The sequence below is a fragment of the Phaseolus vulgaris genome, chromosome 6 (genome assembly GCF_051622355.1).
Source record: "Phaseolus vulgaris cultivar YP4 chromosome 6, ASM5162235v1, whole genome shotgun sequence".
In the NCBI taxonomy this organism is placed as follows: Eukaryota; Viridiplantae; Streptophyta; class Magnoliopsida; order Fabales; family Fabaceae; genus Phaseolus; species Phaseolus vulgaris.
The window spans coordinates 5595739-5616803 of NC_143503.1; the positions used below are offsets into that span (position 1 = coordinate 5595739).

The 21065-nt window shown below is 40.8% G+C and overlaps 1 pseudogene; it reads left to right on the plus strand.

The window, feature by feature from the left end:
- Positions 1-20565: 20565 nt before the first annotated feature.
- Positions 20566-21065, plus strand: part of LOC137833204 (protein ALTERED SEED GERMINATION 2-like) — a 36015-nt pseudogene continuing 35515 nt past the window's right edge.

Below are 21065 nucleotides of genomic sequence, written 5' to 3' on the forward strand. Positions count from 1 at the left end.
ATGAAGTACTTGGTGGTGGCGATTGAGTATTTCACCAAGTGGATCGAAGCAGAGCCAGTGGCCCAGATCACCGCACACAAGATCGAAGGTTTCGTGTGGAAGAATATTGTGTGCCGGTTTGGAGTGCCCAAGCGCCTGGTGTCAGACAATGGGACTCAGTTTGCAAGCCACTTGTTGAAGAAGCTGTGCGAAGGGGTGGGAATTCAACAAGTGTTTGCATCCGTCGAGCACCCTCAGACGAATGGCCAGGTGGAGTCAGCTAATCGGGTGTTGCTGAGAGGTTTGAAAAGAAGACTAGAGAAAGCCAAAGGAAGCTGGGCTGAGGAGGTACCCCGTATAGTCTGGGCGTACCACACCACCGAGCAGTCAGGAACCCATGAGACTCCATTCAGCTTGGTCTATGGGTGTGATGCAATGATTCCAGTAGAGATCCAGGAGAGCTCGTCGAGATTCCAGAACTTTGTAGAGGAAGACTCGAATGAAGAGAGAAGGCTGAACCTGGTTCTACTAGATGAAGTCAGGGAAGAGGCGAGATTGAAGGCTGAAGCAGTAAAGAGAAGGGTTGAACGAAGATACAACTCGAAGGTGATGCCAAGACAGTTTAGAGAAGGCGACCTGGTGATGAGGAAAGCCCACCAGTACGAGATGGAGAATAAACTGTCGCCCAAGTGGACAGGGCTGTTCAGAATAACCGAGGCGCTCGGGAACGGCGCCTACCGCTTAGAGACATTGGAAGGAGGGGCGATTCCTCGCACTTGGAACGCCACGCACCTAAAGTTGTATTACAGTTAAGAAGCCTTGTAAGTAAAGACAAACGCGAAGTTATATTACAATGTCTCTGTTGAAACAGTTTGAAGGGGGCACTCTTTTTTCCCTAAGGAGGGTTTTTAATGAGGCCACCCAATAAAGAGAAGTTTTCGAAGTACAAGTTCTTTTAGATCGCGTGCCTGTTGTTTTCAGAAAGTTTTGAAGAAAGACCTTGTCACTTGTATGTGGCTTAAGGCAAGTTAAAGATATGTTGCATGCTTTCTAAAAGTTTTAAGTCCTCATCGTCTTTCGGCGATCGGAGGCACCAGTTAAAAGTTTTAAGTCCTCATCGTCTTTCGGCGATCAGAGGCACCAGTTAAAAGTTTTAAGTCCTCATCGTCTTTCGGCGATCGGAGGCACCAGTTAAAGTTTTAAGTCCTCATCGTCTTTCAGCGATTGGAGGCACAAGTTAAAGTTAAAGTCCTCATCGTCTTTCGGCGATCGGAGGCACCAGCTAAAAGCCCTCAACGCCCTCGCGCGTCCTGAGGCGAGTTAAAGACCTCCTCGCCGTCGAGCGAGTGCAGGCGAGGAAGAGCGAAAAGTCCTCAGTGTTTCTGGGGGCGAGAAGATGTAACCCCCGGGGCAATGTAGAGGCAAGTAAAAGACCTTCTCGCCTATGAGCGAGTTCAGGCAAGATAAAATCCTTCTCGTCTTGAACGAGTTCAGGTATGGTGTTAAGGGTGGACGAAGTTTGGAAGGTGGCTGAGGTAGGTTCGAAGAGAACGCCTAGCCACCCGGTCTTTTATTCTGAAGTTCAGGAAGGTAGAGAAGGATCCGAAAGGCGCCTCTACCCCCAAATAAAAGAACAATGGCCAAGGCATGAAGCCAGAAAGAAGCTGATATCGCCAAGAGTTTTTGGCTACCAGGGAAAGTTCAAGCAGCGGCGAGAAAGTTAAAGACCCGTGCTGATGGAGCAGATCGGGTGAAGAAATGTTTTAAGCCAGTGGTTGAGTTGAAGTTTGTTGCTTGAAGAGGGACTTTACGTTAAGGTTAATTGCCTTAAGATTACGAGCTCTGAAAGTGATTATTGCTTGAAGTTGAAACGGTTCGAAACAGTTAAGTGCAAGATCGGGCCTACAAAATTACTAAGTTATTTTTGCTGAAGTAAAATTGCGCAAGGAAAGTTGAAGCAGGCAAAGAAATTGCAGAAAGAAATACAAAGGCAATTTCATTAAAGTAAATAACAATTCAAAGCACATGTATAGAAAAAGAAGAAAGTTCATTACAACTGCATACAAAGAAAAAAGCATAAAGGTGATGGATGAGGGGAAATTGATCAGTCTTCGACGGGAACCACCTTCCCATCCACCACCTCGTTGTTTAAAGACACCATGCTGAGATCCAGATCGGGAAACAAGCATGCAAACTGTTCCCGTGCAGCAGCGAATCCAGCAGCCAGAATCTGGGCAGAACTCATTTTAAGATCTTCAATCTGCTTCTGGAGTCCTTCAGTTTGCTCCTTCAGCCCCTTATTCTGCTGCTCCAGCTCTTCGATTTGTTTCTTGAGTTTTTCGTTGATCTCTTGAGCTTGGAGAAGGTCTTCAGCAACCTTCTTGGATTCCGCTTGCACTTGGCCCAGTTCAGCAGTGATTTTCCCTTTCTCTTTGTTGGCCTCGGCAAGCTCAGCAATGGCGTCGTCCCTCGCCTTCTCCACCTTACCCAGGAAGATCTCCCGATCAGCAGACCTCTGCTCCAGTTTTTTCACCTTGGCGGCGTCAGTTTTTATCGAAGCTTCCAAGTCAGCCACCTTAATGCGAGAAGGCACAATTTTGCTCTCTAGTTCGATCTTTTCTTGAGCCAGTTGTTGTACCTTATGGCGGAGTTCAGTGGCCTCCTTGCGCGCCAATCGGAGCTCGGTGCTCATCGCATCTTCTACTCGGATGTGTTCAATCTCCGCGAGCGTGAGATTGAAGGACAACTTCTCCACCTCAACCTTCATGGTGCTGTTCTCAGTTTTAAGGTTGAAGAGGTCGTCCTGGAGCTTCCTGGTGGAGCTCTGCACAGCTCTAGTTATGATGGCGGGAATGTCTTCTACTATCGTCTTCAGCTTAGCAGATAAAGGCTCCCACATCCTCGTGACCTCAAGAGGGAGGTTTGCAGCTTGGAGAGGCGCTGGGTGGGCCTGTTGTTGGTTTTCGTCGCCACCTTCTTTAGTTGGTTCTTCAGTAGGCGCTTCTGCTCGTGGTGGCGACGTCGGGGACTCGGTGATCAGAATCGGAGAGGTGTGGGCAACCTCATCCCCGATTGGAGCAACATCTGCGGCTGAGGCGTTGGAAGGAGGTCCCCCTCCAGCTGATACATATGGCGTGGAGGCGCTTGGGGGGTCCTCCAAGAAATTGTCTTCGGCGGCCTCAACCGCGGGTGGTGCAGTTGCCAATGGAATGGCTTGGACTGGGGAAGCGGGAGCTGGTGGAGATGGCATTGTTGGAGGTGGAGCAGGTGTGGATGGCGGTGTTGAGGTTGGAAGAGGGGGTGGGGCAGGTGGTGAAGAAGGTGCCACCCTCTTCCTCTTTGTAACGAGGCCATCTTCGGTGACCTCGTCGTCTTCTTCCTCCTCCTCGTGGACTACCTGGGGAGCTTTCCTCTTGGGCCTTTTGAGAACGAGTTTTTTACGCTGGGCGGCGGGTTGGACGTCGGAGGGAGCTGGGCCCTTAGGTGGCGATCGGCCCTGTGCGGCGGCGATCTCCACCACAGAATTTGGCACTGTTTGAGAGCGTCCTCAATTCAGCAAGCTTGTCCTGGCCCAACATGTTATCTGCATAAGAGCAAAAATGCATGGGTTAGTTCAGAGAAAAGATAAATGCATAAGGCAGTATGCAACAGCAAAGCAGACAAATAGTGCAGAAATATAAAACCAAAGTCTTGCGCACAACGCACAAGACGCCCAGAAACAGTTAACAGAAGCAAGTATTAAAACAAGAAGCTCGAATGTTCTAACCTATTCGAATTTCGAGTTGGTCCTCAAAGAATTCGAAGCAGATCAGGGTGGTGGTGAGGAAGGTGATGTTGGCATCCGCCACACTCTTCCAAAAGAAGCAGAGATCCCTGTCCAGTGCACCCATGCTATCAGGACTTCTGGGTCTCCTGAAGCAGCTCTTGGACTCTTTGCTCCCCTTGTTTACCCAGTACAATGGGAAGCCGTCGAGTAGGGAAGTGTCCTTGTCGTTGGGGCGCACTTGGACGAACTTTCCCTTCCAGTCTTTATAGGACTGCTGGAAGATGGAGAGGATCGACCTCCCAGCAATCCCATTTAAGCTAACCCACAGGCGGTCTCCTGGGTGCTTGGCTTCAAAAAGGAACAAGAATACGTTTACGGATGCTGGCAACCCCAGATGGTCGCACATCACTTGGAATGCTCGCACAAACGCCCAGCTGTTGGGGTGGAGCTGGGCGGCGGCAATGTTGAGCTCGGTGAGGAGCTCCCTCTCGAAACGTGTAAAGGGAAACCTTAGTTTCACCTTCTTGAATAGCGTTGTGTAGACGAAGCAGAAGGACCCGTCATTGCTCGCCTTATCGTCGGCACAAACGGGCAGATCGGGGGGGCAAGGTAGCACTGTCATCTTCTCATCGTGCTCCTTGTGGAATGATTGATGAAGTTCATCCCCCTTCTTCAACCGCAAAACTGCCCCCGTAGTGTTCACAGAAGATGTTTCCCTCAGCAGGGTCGAGTTGGCCCAGGGATACAATTTTTTGAAGTCTGGTGTGGGGACGGAGGCTCCTCCGGTGACTGGCGGAGTAGCCTGGGCCAGGTTGGGGCAGGAAGGTGCAGGCCTCTCAGCCTGGGAAGATGAAGCACCGCGTGCTCGCGGTGGGTTGAGTGTTTGAGAAGAAGGGTTTCGCGATGAAGGAGGAGGATTCGGGGTGATCTTGGTGCGAGTCATGATGGAAGCTGCAAAGGAAGAAGAAAAGGAAAAAATGATCAGGGGTCACAGAGGCTGACTCGATCATGGAAGAAAGGTGAAAAACGAACGAACGTAGGTTCGTTGCAACGATTGACGAAGCCCTAAGTTACGAAGAAGGAGAAATGGCAAAAGCAACCCACAACGTATGCACCAGGCAGTTACAGGATGATGCGAATCGGTTAAAATGCAGGGAAAACCAGCAGAAGAAGAAAAGGAAGTACCTTTTTATGATCAGAAAGGCGATGAAGAATGTTGGTGATTCAGAGAGTTGAAGAACGTCGAGAGCTTTTTCGCAGAAGAAGGTTAGAGCGTTTGTGAATACGAAGAAAAGTGATGGAACAGTGTGGAGTGAAAATGGGTTTAAGGGTTTTTCGAAATGGGTTTGGGAAGCGCAAACGGTAACTAAAGGTAACCGTTGATGAAGCCACGTGTCGAGCGATGGGTGAGGGGTTTGGTGGAGCGTCAGAGGAGCAGAAAGTACAACCGCTTGGAATTCTGCGTCAGTGCCACGTAGGTCGGTGTTGACGTGACTCTTTCAGTCTTTTCGCTGGACAAGTCTTCGCTTAAGACTGGGGGGCTTGTGTACCGCCCTGGTAGTCGGAAGTGATGACGTGGCACCAAGCTACAGTGTAGGCGTGTTGACAAGGCGCCAGGTTGACAGAAGGGGAGGAAGTCGGGGGCTCGTGAAGTCGTCAGTTGTTAAGTTGGCGTGTTCCGATCTTAAGCATACCAGGCGATCGCCCAGTAGAAAGTGAAGTCGCCAGATGTGAACTCAGGCGACCAAGCGATTGGAGATCGCCAGAGCAAGCACATCGCCAGAGATGAAAGTGGTGCAGATTATGAAGGCGGCCGGCGAGACCACAGGGAAGGTGTACGAGGGCACCCTAACTCGCCAGTTCCAGTAGAGATCGCGTCCCAAGTTAGCTATGCACTGGGCAGTACCATGCATAAATAACTTAGCCAAAAAGAGAGTCAGAAGCAGCGCCCAAGTCAAGGAGTCTCCAGATGATGGCACGTGTACGACTGGATGCGAGCCACGTGTCCAGGTCTGTAACTGCCAGGAGAGAGAAAGTGACCAGGTATATAAGAGTTCTCAACAAACTTTCTGAGGTACGCACGTTCAGATTACACTCTTTACGCTTGCGAGTTCTAGAGCTTACTGTGAGAGAGAACATTGCACGGTTCCTTGAGTTTTCTTGAGTGTTCTTGCTCTTAGTATTTGGTGGTTCGGTCACTGACTTGGGCGTTGGAGTGCGATCGGCCGCAGCGGCGCCGCTCTGTTCTTTTGCGGGTTCTTGAGGTGGATCTCGAAGAAGGACGGAGGTTCGAAGCGGTGCACGAGTTGATCCTTTGACGAGGCAGGTTCCAACGTTCTGGTCAACAGGCAGGATCAGAATTCTTATTGCACTTAGGAATCCACTTCATAAAGCCCGTAGGAACAACATATTTTCTGATTTTACAAAACCTCACAGAATGACCTCTTTTCATGCAATAGAAGCATGTAACAATTGGTTGTTTCGATGGTCCAATCGGTTGTTTTACTGGCATTTTCGAAAATGACTTTGAAAATCTATCTTGCTTGTTTTGTGGGTTAAAACCCAATCCAGATTTTCCAAAAACACAGTTTTGAGATGCTAAGACAGTCTCAAAGTTGGATTGACCTTTGGAAAGCTTATCCACAGTTTTAACAAGATAGTGGACCTTCTTTTCAATATTTTCGTAATTTTCACAAATAAGAGTATCACACTTGCAAGAGGAGTTTTTGTAAACAATTTCAAGGTTTTCAAAATCTGTTTTTCAAATTTTCTAATTCCTCTTCCAGTGATTTGACTTTGTTATCAAGCTAACTATTCTTTTCCTTTAATCGATTGTTAAAGAGGGCCAATCAGTTGGCTTCTTCATACGTTTCTTAAAAGGCTTGAAGCAATTGACCATAATTTTCAGAATTTGATGAGTTAGATGAACTTACACTGCTTGAGTCTTCTTCCTTTCTGGCCATGAAGCAGAGGTTGAGGCTTTTCTTGTTTTTCCTTCTTTTCCTTCTTGCTTGACTCTTTGACCTTGCCTCCTTTGGTTCATTGTTTCCATGAGCAGCCTTGAGTGTGTCCCACATCTCTTTAGCAGTTTTGCATTTTGATACCCTGAAAAACTCATTAGTATCTAGTGCAGAAGCTATTATGTTTTGAGCAGTACAATCAAGCTTGGCCATTTTACATTCATCATTGGTCCATTGAGACAAAGGTTTTGCAATGAAAGAACCATTCTTTTTAAACTTTGGAATGTAAGGACCATTCTCAATTGAATCCCAAATTCCTTAATCAATCGATTCCACAAAGATTTTCATTCTAGCTTCCCAATACTTGTAATTCAATCTACAAAATAAAGGTGGTTTGTAGATTGAAGCACCTTCCTCAAAAGATTGTTTTCCAGCCATAGAAAAAAGATTTTTGGATCAACTTGAATAACATTCAAGAACCAAGCTCTGATACCAATTGTTAGAATATATGGCTTTAAACTATAGGGGGGTGAATGGTTTAAAGAGGGTTTTCGAAAACTTTTAAGCCTTGAATTAAATTGCTTCGAGAATATATTGATAAAGAAATCAGTTTTCCAAAACACAAAGCAAAAAGCACAACACTAAAAAAACAATCGGTTATTTCGCAGAAACAATCGGTTGTTTATATCAGTTCACAAATATCAAAACTGAATTTAAAGAGTTAAGGGATAGAGAAAATGCACACAGAGATTTATACTGGTTCACTCTAAACCCAGAGCTACATCCAGTCTTCTCAGAAACCAATGAGGAATTCCACTAAGCAACCAAACCTAGATCACTTACAACACAACCAAGAAAGTGACCTTGATCCCTTCAAGAAACACACTTCTCTTGGCCAACACACCAACACTAAGAATGCTGATCTTGATCCCCTCAAGAACACACAACACTTCTCAGCAAACACACAAAGTTCTTTCAACAAATACAAGGATTACACTTGTTACATAAGCAAATCTGAAATCAATACAAGCAGAAATCCTAGCTCACACTCTTTGATCAATCTCAATCTCTAAGCAAATCTCAACTCTTTCAAAATCTCAAAACTTGTGTTAATTGAAAAACTCAAATCTGTTTTCCTGAATATATCAAAGTTGTTGTTTGTTATCAAATCTTAACAAACTTTTCATTGCATTTAAAAATTGGTCAAAGCATTAAAAATTGGAGTGTAAACAGTTAGAAAATCATTTAATGCTCAGTCAAAGCACAAAACAGTTTTCTGTTAAGGTACCAAAACAAACAATCAGTTGTTTCCACGAATCAATCGGTTGTTTTGGTTTTGACAGCTCAACCATTTGAAAAACAGTTTTTAATCTTTTCTAAAAACACCTAAGTATAAAACAATCGGTTGTTTTGGGCAAAACAACAGGTTGTTTTTCACTTAGCTTGAAAAACACTTTTCTTTTAAAAAGATTGAGAATGCCTATGCTTTGGATTCAATCAAGAGTGGATTACAAAACTCAATCTACCCCAGATCCTATCTAAGACAACTCAGCAACAACAAGCACAACCTAGCCTTCAACATCCTTCAAAGGGTTTGGATTCTTCAAAGCTTGAACACCACTTGGTTCAACAGAGAGGTCAAGAGAGGAAGTGCCCATACGAGCCCAGAAAGCCTCAGGCTAGGGGACGCTCAGGGGAGAATAGGCCGGTAAGGCACAATTTTGTGGTAGAGCTGAAAGATCTAATCGTTGTGCCCAACATAGCGGATAGGTTGAGGATCCAGACGAAGACGGATAAGGTGTTGGGACCACGCAAGGATGCGTGGTGTGAGTTCCATCAGGCGTTCGGGCATCCGATCACCAACTGCTTGGCTTTGGGCGATCAATTGGATGAGCTTGTGAAGAGCGGTTTCTTGAACAATTACCTGGTGGGGTCATCAGAAGCCGCGACCTTGACGACATCAGCAGAGGACCAGGCCCATGAGATGCCTATCCATGGGGAGGTCCACACTATCTCTGGCGATTTCTCGGGTGGAGGATGCACTGCCTCTCAGCGCAAGAGGTACGTGCGGTCAATAATGTCAATAGCAGAGCAGGGGGCGGACGACTCGCTAGACATCGGCCTCACATTCACTAAGGTCGATCTTCACGATGTTGTTCCGCACGATAACGACCGCGTGGTGATTTCGGTTGTGACCGCGGGAAGAAAGGTGCACCGAGTGCTCGTGGACTAGGGCAGTTCGGCAGATGTGGTGTTCTGGTCCACGTTCAACAAGCTACAGTTGTCTCCCGACCTGTTGAGACCATACACAGGATGTTTGTATAGCTTCACAGGGGATTAGGTGCAGGTGCGCGACTATCTGGAGCTGAGGACGACTTTCACAGATGGCACCGCGTCTCGCACCGAGAACATAAGGTACTTGGTTGTGAACGCTAACTCGGCGTACAACATTTTGCTAGGAAGGCCAGCCTTGAATAGACTAAGGGGGTGTCGTCTACACGGCACATGAAGTTGAAGCTGCCCGACCTTAGTGGGAAGGTGGTCGTGATTAAATCTGATCAGAAGGAAGCCAAGAAGTGCTATGAAAATAGCCTTAAAACGAAGAGGGGTGTATTCATGGTGGTGGAACGCCCACCCATGGAGGAGACGCCCATGGAAATAGTACCCTTGGAGGAGGCGCCTGCGGAGGTATTAACCATGGAGGAGGCGCTTGTAGAGGCCATACCCAGGGAAAAGGGCCGCATAGGCGTATCTCGCGCAGAGAGCGCTCGGGAGAGGCGGTCCGAGCCGGTCGAGAATGTGGTGGGGAGACAAATTGGTGGTAAGACGTTTAAGCTGGGTCGATCGTTGGATCGAGAGGAGCAGGACCAGGTGGCGGAAGTGATCTCACGTCACCTGAACGCCTTCGCGTGGACCGCCTCGGATATGCCAGGCATCGACCCGGACTTTCTGTGCAATCATCTCACCATGGACCCCAAGGTTCGACCTGTGCGCCAAAGAAGAAGAAAGTTCAACGAGGAGAGGCGACTGGTCGTGCAGGAGGAGACGAAAAAACTGTTGTGCGTTGGCCACATCAGGGAGATCCAATACCCTGAGTGGCTGGCCAACGTGGTGTTAGTAAAAAAGGCGAATGGGAAGTGGAGGATGTGCGTGGACTTCACTGACCTGAACAAGGCGTGCCCAAAAGACTCGTACCCGTTGCCAAGCATCGATGCGCTGGTGGACAACACCTCGGGCTGAAAAATGCTTAGCTTCCTGGACGCGTTCTCTGGGTACAACCAAATTAAGATGCACCCTCGCGACGAGTGTAAAACGGCGTTCATGACCGAGAGGTGCTATTTCTGCTACAATGTGATGCCGTTTGGGTTGAAGAACGCAGGCGCCACCTATCAAAGATTGATGGACAAGGTCCTTGCACTCATGTTAGGTAGGAACGTGCAGGCCTACTCTGCTCACCGAGCGGGAAAGAGGCGAACCCTGACAAGTGTGCGGCGATCCTTGCGATGAGGAGCCCCGCCTCGGTGAAAAAGGTGCAGCAGTTGACAGGGCGGATGGCGGCCCTGTCCAGATTCGTGTCCGCTGGAGGGGACAAGGGTCACCCTTAATTCCAGTGCTTGAAGAGAAACAGCTGGTTCGTATGGACTGCGAAGTGCGAGGCGACATTCCTCAACCTCAATGAGTATCTGGCTGCTCCTCCCGTGCTATGTAAGCCGCAGATAGGCGTGCCCCTCCGGTTGTATTTCGCGGTAACTGAGTGGGCAATTAGTTCGGTGCTAGTTCAAGAGCAGGACCAAACGCAGAAGCCGATATGCTTCGTAAGCAAGGTCCTACAAGGGACAGAAGCGAGGTATCAGAGTTTGGAGAAGGCAGCTCTGGCCATGGTGTTCTCGACCAGGAGGCTCCGTCACTACTTCCAAAGCTTCACGGTGGTGGTAATGACGGACCTCCCTATTCAGAAAGTGTTGCAAAAGCCAGACGTGGCGGGAAGGATGGTCCACTGGGCGGTGGAGCTGTTTGAGTTTGACATCTAGTACAAGCCTAGGGGGTCTATAAAGGGACAAGTCTACGCGAACTTCGTGGCGGAGCTCTCGCCAGGGAGCGCGCAACAGGAAGAGGAAGTTGGCTCCCAGTGGGTGCTTTCGGTGGATGGATCCTCGAATCAGCATGGAAGTGGAGCCGGCATAGTCCTGGAGGGGCCAAACGGGTTGTTGATCGAATAGGCCCTGAGGTTCGCCTTCAAGGCAAGTAATAACCAGGCAGAGTTTGAGGCCTTGATAGCTAGAATGCTTTTGGCCAAAGAGATAGGTGCGCAGAGTCTGCTAGCAAAGAGTGACTCGCAGTTGGTCACGGGACAGGTAACCGGGGAGTACCAAGCCAAAGATCCACAAATGGCTGCGTACCTAAGTTATGTTCAAGTTCTGAAGGGGGCATTCGTGGCGTTTGAGCTGGTGCACGTCCCGAGGGAGCAGAATGCCCGTGCTGACCTGCTCGCCAAGCTGGCCAGCTCGGGAAAGGGGGGAAGGCAGAGGACGATCATACAGGAGACCCTCAAAACGTTGCGAACGTTTGTGGTAGATAACAAGGTGAACGTCCTCCAGATCAGCAGGTCTAAAGGTAGGGTGAGGAGTCATCGATCGTTGACTCAGGGCACGGTAAGAACCCCCAGCCTGAGCATTTACCCGATCTCACCAAGAGGAAAGGACCCCATGCAGGTGTGCGTCCTGGAAGAAGGGGACACGTGGATGACGCCCTATAGGCGCTACCTTGCTGATGGGATACTCCCAGTAGAGCCCGAGGAGGGCAAGAAGATAAAATGAAATTTTGCGAGGTTCTGCAGGTACCTCCCCCATTTGGCATTCACCCGAGACCGAGTAACACGAAGGCGAGAAGGATCCCAGTGAAGCCCTAGCAACCTGCCCGATCGAAGGAGGAAGACGAAGACTTCAATAGTTCTCTAGGTCCCATCTCCCTAGCAGGAACACAATGTGATCATGCATTCTGATGAACAAAATAAGATATGAATAATAAAACATGTGACATTTTCTTTCACAGTTTAGTTATATTTTATTTACAGTAAAGACGCAATTTATTTTATTGTAAATCACAGAGAAATTGGTTGGGGAAAATGGGTTTTTGAGGTGAAAGGGGTATCAGTTATTTACCAAGTAAATTGACACTCTCCTTGGTTCTTTGAAATTGTAGTTTTACTACCTGCTATGTTAACTGTGTTTTATTTAACCATGAATAAGTGATTTATTTTGTCTCCTTTTATTTTCTATAGCATGATATATACATATCAGTAGAAGCAACCTAAGATATAGAAAAGGGCATAGTATGGTAGAACTGTAGATCTACAGAAATAGAGATAACAAAACTTGGTACTGGAACATATTATTGAACATTAAGAAAAACCAAAGAGTTACTCTTAGTCCCACCAGTACTAGCCCTCGTGGTTGTAACTAATTGAGTAAAATTTAGTAGCAGAAGATATTTGGGGACCATCCTCAATACCATCAATTCATGGTCATAAATATTTCTTGACCATAGTTGATGACTATCGAGGTACACATGGATTTTTCCTTTAAAACAAAAATCTGAAGTTGTCAAGGTTTTGAAAAATTTTGTTGTTTTTGTTCAAACACAATTTGAGACAGCAATAAAAATAATAAGAAGCGATAATGGAACTGAATTTTTCATGACTAATTTCTTTGTCAATAATGGAATAGTACATCAAACATCATGTGTCAATACTCCACAACAAAATAGTATAGTTGAAAGGAAAATGCTCATTTATTAAATGTAGCAAGAGCTCTCATGATACAATCTCATTTACCCAAAATTTATTGGTCATATTCTGTGATGCATGTTGCGTATATTATAAACATGTTTCTCACACCTGTTTTAAACTATTCTTCTCCTCATGAAATGCTTTACAAAATTGAAGCAGATTTTAATGGATTAAAAGTGTTTGGTTCTTTATGTTATGTTAGCACTTTGTCAACAAATAGAAAAAAATTTGATCCAAGGGCATCAAAATGTGTTTTTATTGGTTTTAAAAGGGGGACAAAAAGATATATTTTGTTGAATATTCAATCAAGAGAAATTTTTGTGTCTAAGGATGTTGTCTTTTATGAACATGTTTTTCCATATCAAAGGGTTCAAGATACTAACAATGAAACTAACAGTCCTAACATTCATGATCAATTTTTTTTTACTAAAGATCAACCTGTTTTGAGTTAGCCATAACAAGCCATTTTTGCACCTTGTGATAATGCTGAAAATAACATTAATAATAAATGTCAGTCACACATTGAGTTTCCAGATGAAGTTTGTTCCCATATATACCAAAACCTCAATGAAGGTCATGCCATAGAACAAAATTTTGAATAAGATCAATTTATCCGAATGAGTACAAGAATAAAAAGACCACCTATCATTGTAATCTTAATGTTTCCAATACATCTTCAATGGTTAAATATCCTTTGAATTCTGTTTTGTGTTATAACAATTTATCACTTTCTTACACATCTTTTGTCATGTCTATTTCTTCACATGGTGAGCCAAACACTTATTCTGAAGTTGTTAAACATGACTGTTGGAGAAAAGCTATACAATGTGAGATATTTGCTTTGGAGTCAAATCAAACTTGGGAGACTGCTCTTCTTCCTAAGGACAAAGCTGCCACAAGTTGCAAATGGGTATTCAAAATAAAATATAAGACTGATGGGACAATTGAGAGGTATAAAGCAAGGTTAGTGGGAAAAGGATACACACAAACAGAAGGCATTGACTACCTTAATACTTTCTCTTCAGTAGCAAAGATGACCACCATAAGGTTGCTTCTTTCTCTATCTTCTATCTATAGTTGGGAATTGAAACAATTACATATAAATAATGCCTTTTTAAATGGAGATTTGAAAGAAGATGTATACATGGTTGCTCCTCCTGGATTGACTTCCATTCCACCAGAAAAAGCTTGTAAACTAAAAAAGGCTTTATATGGCCTTAAGCAATCTAACAGAGAGTGGTTTGTCAAACTGTCATCTTTTTTGCTTTCTATGGGATATACTCAATCTATGAATGATCATTCCTTGTTTATTAATTGTACCGTCCCGTCCCCGGGCGTTGACCAAAGTCAAAGTCAATGATTAAGTCAAAGTCAACATATAGTGGGACCACTCGAGGAGTCCAAGGAAGGAAGTCAACAGACTGACCGCTTGAGGCGTCGCCAAGATGAGGCGTCGCCAAGAGAAGGCGTCGCCAAAGTAAGGCGTCACCAGGAGAGGGTGTCATCAAGTTGAAGCATCGCCAGGTTAAGACGTGGCCTAGAACAGTAACAAAGAGAAGAGAAAGGTGGCTTCAAGTCCATAGTTCTAGTACTAATAGGGAGTAACCTGACTCGTGAAGTACTCATGCCACCGCTGGGAGGCCCTTAGGATAGATACGACCCATGAGAGGGCCACGCCTAAGGGCAAACCACGTGCGTAGTGCGAGAGGAAGGTAAATACACTCCCAGGGGAAGCGACTAGAGGATTGGGGGGGTCTGAGTTGGCGCTCAGAAAGTCACCCCACGCACCATATGCACTTCAAGGAAAGAGGACTCGCACAATGGAATAACCCTAAGTTGGGTTACGACGCTATGAGGTTCTCCGCGTAGGATAACGATCAAGTCAGAAGAACACGTGGCAATAAGTACTGGAACATCAATATTCTCCTGAAAGTTCGCTAAGGTACGCGTTAATTTAGTTTACGTATCAAATATTTCAAGGCATACTTTTACACACTTTCAATGCGCTTCAACGCGCTTTAAATGCGGGAGGTGTATAAAAAAAGGGTCTTGGGAAGTTTGAAAGAGGATCCGAGTTTTGACCTAATTCTCGCAGTTTTACACACACGTAAACCCTACTTGCTTCGTTGTGCACCCACTGTACGCACAAACAATTAGGGCAACACAGTATTAGTTCCTCAGTATTTTCGACCACCTTCAGAGCAACCCTTCACGGTGTTCCGATACGGGGGTGTGTCACCCTTTGATGTTTCTCACTAGCTGACTTGATCGTCGGAGTGCAAACGGCCACGAGGGCGCCCCTTTGTTCACTTCTTTTCAGGTACTCACAGACGGAGCAGAACGAAGGTGTCCTAGCTCGCGAGGACAAGCCACGCACGAAGACGCACCCTGTCAACCGGCGGGAACATTAATTCTTCTGAAGGATCTTTTACAACATTATTGGTGTATGTTGCATTCTTCTGAAGGATCTTTTACAACATTCTTCTGATGATATAATATTGGCAGCAAATGATAAAGAAGAGATTGCTCGAATTAAAGAACCCTTGAATAAGAAATTCAAGATTAAAGATCTTGGGGATTTAAGATATTTTCTTGGTCTAGAAGTAGCAAGAAGTAAGAAAGGATTAATGGTGAATCAAAGGAAATATGCATTGGAATTGTTAACAGATGCATGCCTTTTAGCCTGCAAACCTGCACTCATTCCTATTAATAATCATGAAAAAATCTCTTCTACTGGAAGTGTTCCTTTCACAGATATTCAAGCCTACAAAAGATTGATTGGAAGACTTATATATCTTACTAATACCCGACCTGACATAACATTTTTCGTGCAACAACTTTCTCAATTTCTTGTTAAGCCTACAATTGCTCACTCTACTGCAACGATTAGAATTCTCATATATATTAAAAGAGCTCTAAGTCTTGGTTTATTTTTCTCTTCCAACACTTCTGCTCATCTCAAAGCCTTTTGTGTTAGTGATTGGGGCACCTGTAGTGATTCAAGAAAATCAGTGATGGTTCTAGTGTGTATCTTGGGAATTCTCTCATATGGAAATCAAAGAAGCAAGGAACAATATCAAAGAGTTCTTATGAAGCTGAATGCAGGGAAATGACCACTGTTACATATGAAATTTAATGGCTAACTTATCTTCTTCAAGATTTCAAAATTCCTTTTGAGCAACCATCTCTTTTATATTGTGACAATGACTCAGCAAGATATATTGCAACAAATCCACAGTGTTTCACGAGCGTAAGAATAGATAGAAATATATTGTCACGTTGTTAAGGAAAAATTAAAGAAGGGTCTCATCCATTTGCTTCCCATTTCCACCACAGAGCAACTGACTGACATTTATACCAAAACTTTAAGTCCTCAATCTTTCAAGAGTATTTGTTCCAAGCTGAGTCTCATCAATATTTGTTCCCCAGCTTGTGGGGGATATTAAAGGATATGGATAAAAGAGTTGTAGAAGGATGCTAATATTAATTGTGTCTTTTCTAATTCTTAGTTGTTTCTCTTTATAGAGGTGAATAACCTTTATTTTTGTCTTTGTCTGTTATGATTCTAGTATTTATTGATTAATTCTTTCTCTTTTTAGCTAGACCTAGAATGAGTGTACTGCTTGTATATATTCAAACTATTTGATTTGATTTCAATCAATAAAAAAGATATATTGATTCTCATATCATTTGTCTTCCTTTTACTCTTTTGTTCATCTTTATTCTATCTTATAATATGGTAAGACTGTTGTTAATCTTGTAAATTATTTGAGAGTGTTTTATACTTTGGTAAGTAAGTCAACTTACTTCATTGTTGGATAGAGTAATGTAGATTATTCAGTAATACTGTAGAATTCAAAACTTGTATGCTAGTTATGCTATGTCATTAACATATATACATTCTAGTGTAAGTTGACCTACCTTAAGTAGAATTTTTCCAGCTATGCTACTTTCATCTTTGGAGGTCTTTCAATATATCTACCACATTCTAATTTTCTTTATTTAAAAGAATTAGGATATAAGTAAAACCACGAAATTAATATGCTATATGGAACCTTAACTGGGACATCCACCATGCACTACAGGAAAAATTAGTTTTAGTGACAAAAGATTAGTGATAAACATAAAATTTGTCACTATTTATATATTATTTGTGACTATTTTTTTTAATGTCACTAATATTGTTTATAATAGTGACAAAACTAAAAAATATCACAATAAATATATTAAAATTAGTGATAAAAATCAAATTTGTCACTATTTATCTATTATTTGTGATTACTCATTTTATTTGTCACAAATGTTATTTATAATAGTGACAAAATTAAGAAATATCACAATAACTATATTAAAAGGTTAAGAACACATCATAAATAATTACTAAAAAATATATAATATTTTTTTATAATAAGAATATAATTAATATAAATTTATTAAATATTTATAAATTAATAGTTATTTTTATCAATGATAAGTTATTAATTATTAGTTTGTTATAATATGTCTAACATTATTTTCATTTTATGATAATATAATTAACAATGATAAGTATAAAAATTATGACTATTTTTTTACTTTGTCACAAAAAGTTAAAAAATAATTGTTCTACTTTAAATTTGAACTCAAAACCCTTGAATGAAAAAAATTCATTATTTCCACTATACCACTTTAGAATTATAACAAAGTTTGTATCAATAGTAATATGTTATAAATTTATTGTTACGAAAAAAACTATTAAATTTATGTTATTTTATATTTATGATCTTATTTTTCATAATTCAATATTATTTTTATTTTGTGATAATGTAATTAATAGTGTTATATATAAAATTTGTCACTATTTGTATATTAGTTGTGACTATATTTTAAGTTGTCACTATTTGTATATTAGTTGTAACTATATTTTAAATTGTCACTATTTGTATATTAGTTGTTACTATTTGTATATTACTTGTGACTATATTTAAAGTTGTCACTGTTTGTATATTACTTGTGACTATTTTTAAGTTGTCACTAAATTTTTATTAAAAATAAAAAATATACATGTTATAAATAATTATTTATTAATGTAAAATAGCATATGATAAATTTATTTTTCTTTCAATAAAAATATGATTAATAAAAAATTTATTGAATTTTTATAAATTAATAATGATTATTTAATATAACATATCATAAAATACCAACTTCGTTATTATTATATCACTAGTAATTGTGAAAAATATTAAATTTTGTCTATTTTAAATTTGAACTCATAATTTTTTATTAAAGAGATAATTTTACTTTCATTGTGTCACTTTACAATTACAATACTTATTTTGACACGATTGGTCGGTCACTAAGATCGAGTGACTGACTCGTCTAGTACCCACCGATACATTAACAATTTAAGAAATTATACAACTAATGTGTTAAAGTGAAAAAGAAAACATATAATCAGAATTCATAAAATTATAGAATAAATAATTAAAAGTACATAATTCATCGGTCAACAATTTTTTTTTATCTTATCTTTTCAATTTAACACTATTTTTATTTGACTATGTTCTTTTTTCTTCATACTTTATAAATGATATAGACTTGTACTATTTATTAAATTTTATCTCTTTCTAAAAATAAATATAATTATAAAATATAAATGATTAAGTACAAAGTTTGTTATTATGTATAAATGCATAAATATAGAGGATAATGAATCAATCTCTATTTGTAGGCTTTTAGTTATAACTGGTTAAAATATTCAAAAATAAGTTTGAAACTTATAATTCTGTCAGTTATAACTAAATCAGTTATCATGTATTGTTCTCCACATATGTTGAAAGATATAAGTTATGATTAAATCAGTTATCATGTATTGTTCTCCACATATGTTGAAAGATATAAGTTATAACTAAATTAGTTATCATGTATTGTTCTCCACATATGTTGAAATATTGTTCTCCACATATGTTGAAAGAAGGTATATCTTCAAATATCTCAGAGTTAAGATATGAATAAGATGTTCGTATTTAGGCTTATTATGAGAAAAAGGCAAACTCTTTGAAATTAGGTTTATCAATGTTGTCAATATTGTCTTACAAAAATATGCAGTGAAGTTTGTCATTAACATCATAATATATAATATACAATTAAAATTATTATTTTATTATAGACCTTATAATATATTTATATAAATAATAAAATATAAATATAATTATATTTAAGTTAATATATAATCAACGCTTATTGTTAAATAAAATAAGATAATTAAATAATATGGATCCATCACATATGTAACCCTAGGATTACACCTCTCCTCAACATTACTCAAAAACTCATGTTTGTATGTTTGTGAATATCTAAAACTGAAGCAGTTGTTTTCGTGAGATGTGTATCTGAATAATAATAATATTAATGAAATTAATAATATAAATGATATTAAATATATAAATATTATTAATAATTTTTATATTATTAATTATATTATCTCCCTTCACCATACAACACAAAAACATTAAAAAACCTTTACAATATTATTGAAAATCCATTTAGCAACTACGCACACGCATTTCTATGTTCATTCTTAATAATCTTATATTTATTAAATACTCACACCAGTTTTCTTATTACAGTGATGTGCACACGCATTTCTATTTGTTTTTATTATGGATAATAAACCAATATTTAAGTTATGCTCAGAAAATAATATATAATGTAATTTATACTTTTGGTTAAATAATATATTATATATAATTACTATTCATATTAAATAATATTTGCAACTTAATAATCTCTTCCTGTAAAGTTTCATTCATTCATTAATTGCAGTACGCCAATTGATAAATTGTGGATTTGTAAACCACGAAACACCATTGAGTATGCAAATGGGTTGAACGTGTTTTTGGATATTGCATTTCAACATGCTAATGGCCCTGTAATTAAGTGTCCATAGGCAAAGTCTGGTTTCAAAAAGTGACAAACAAGGGATGTAGTTCAAGAACACTTAAAATGTACAATTTTCTCTCAAAACTACAAAACTTGGTATTTGCAGATCAAGTGTAACTGAGTCAATGGTCGCTATAAGTGTGCATGTCATTGAAGATTTATTGGAATCTCAAAATCCGATGGCAGACATGTTGATTGATGCATTCGAGTTTACGGGGCATGATGAGGATACTGAAGTTGATGTTCTGCAAACTATGGGTGATGAAGGAAATACAAACTTTGATGAATTGATGAGGGATAATAATGAACCCTTATATGAAGGTTGTACAAAGTATTCGAAGTTATCATTCATGTTGAAGTTGTACCATATCAAATGCATGAGTAGAATGAGTGACAAAGCAATGACCATGATTATAGAGTTGCTAAAGGACGCATTTGAACATGCTAAGTTTCCTAACTTGTCTATGAGGCGAAGACTGTGATTACCAAACTTGCCCAAAAGGCTGTATGCTTTATTCGGGTGAAGACAATGAAGGCTTAGAAGAATGTAAACGGTGCAAAACATCTAAGTGGAAAAATAAAGATAAGAAGCAATACGCAAAAATCTTGCGTTACCTTCCATTAAAACCGCATTTGCAAAGATTTTTTGAGTTCTAAGACGATTGAGTCTATGACATGGCATGCATCAAAGGATAATCAAGATGGGTTGATGAGGAAACCTAGAGATTTTGAGGCTTGGAAATCATTTGATTTATTGCATTTAGAATTTGCAAATGATCCTCGACATGTATGATTAGGCTTAGTTGTTGATGTTGTTCTTTTAATTATTTTCAATTTTATCCAAGGAAAAAATTGCTGAACTAATGTTGACAAATCCAAAAGGTGGTTCAGATATATCTGCAGAAAATTCAATTGGTGTCATATTTGGTAAGGAGCATCCGGGTCGAGTTAGAGGGTTATCATATGGAGTTTGTCCCAACCTTGCTTTCAAAGGATCCACAACAAGGCTAAGTGGTATGAACTATGCTTCCTCTAGTTCAACTTCATCAAATGTGGAGGAAACTGAGCTTGCAACTGTGAAAAATCAAATGAGCACTTTGCTTGCATATATTGCTTCAAGAAAAGATGTTCCATAACATTTTGCTGCAATGGCAGCTAATTTGGTTCATGCATCCATCAATGAGGTATTAATATATTTAAATATTTATTGGTGTCTTTTATTTTATAATTATAAACATACAAATTCATTAACTTAAAATTATTTATTTCAGGCATAAGATAATGGAAGTGGTGCTCCATCACCTAATCAAATAATAAAATCAAGTACTAGAAGCAAAACTGATTAGGGATGTGTGTTTTAATTTTAAACTTGATTAGGGATGTATGAACTTTTGAACAATTATGTGTTGTGATCCTGCCTGTTGACCGGAGCGCTGGAGAATGCCTCGTCAAAGGATCGACGTGCGCGCCGCTTCTCACCTCTGTTCCTCCTCTGGATCTATCTCAAGAACCTGCAAAGAAACGATACGGCGCCGCTGCGGCCGATCGCACTCCGACGCTCAAGTCAGTGACGGTATCACCAAATACTAAGAACTGGAACCGTGCAAATCTCTCTCACAAACAGCTCTGTCACTCGCAAGCGTAAAGT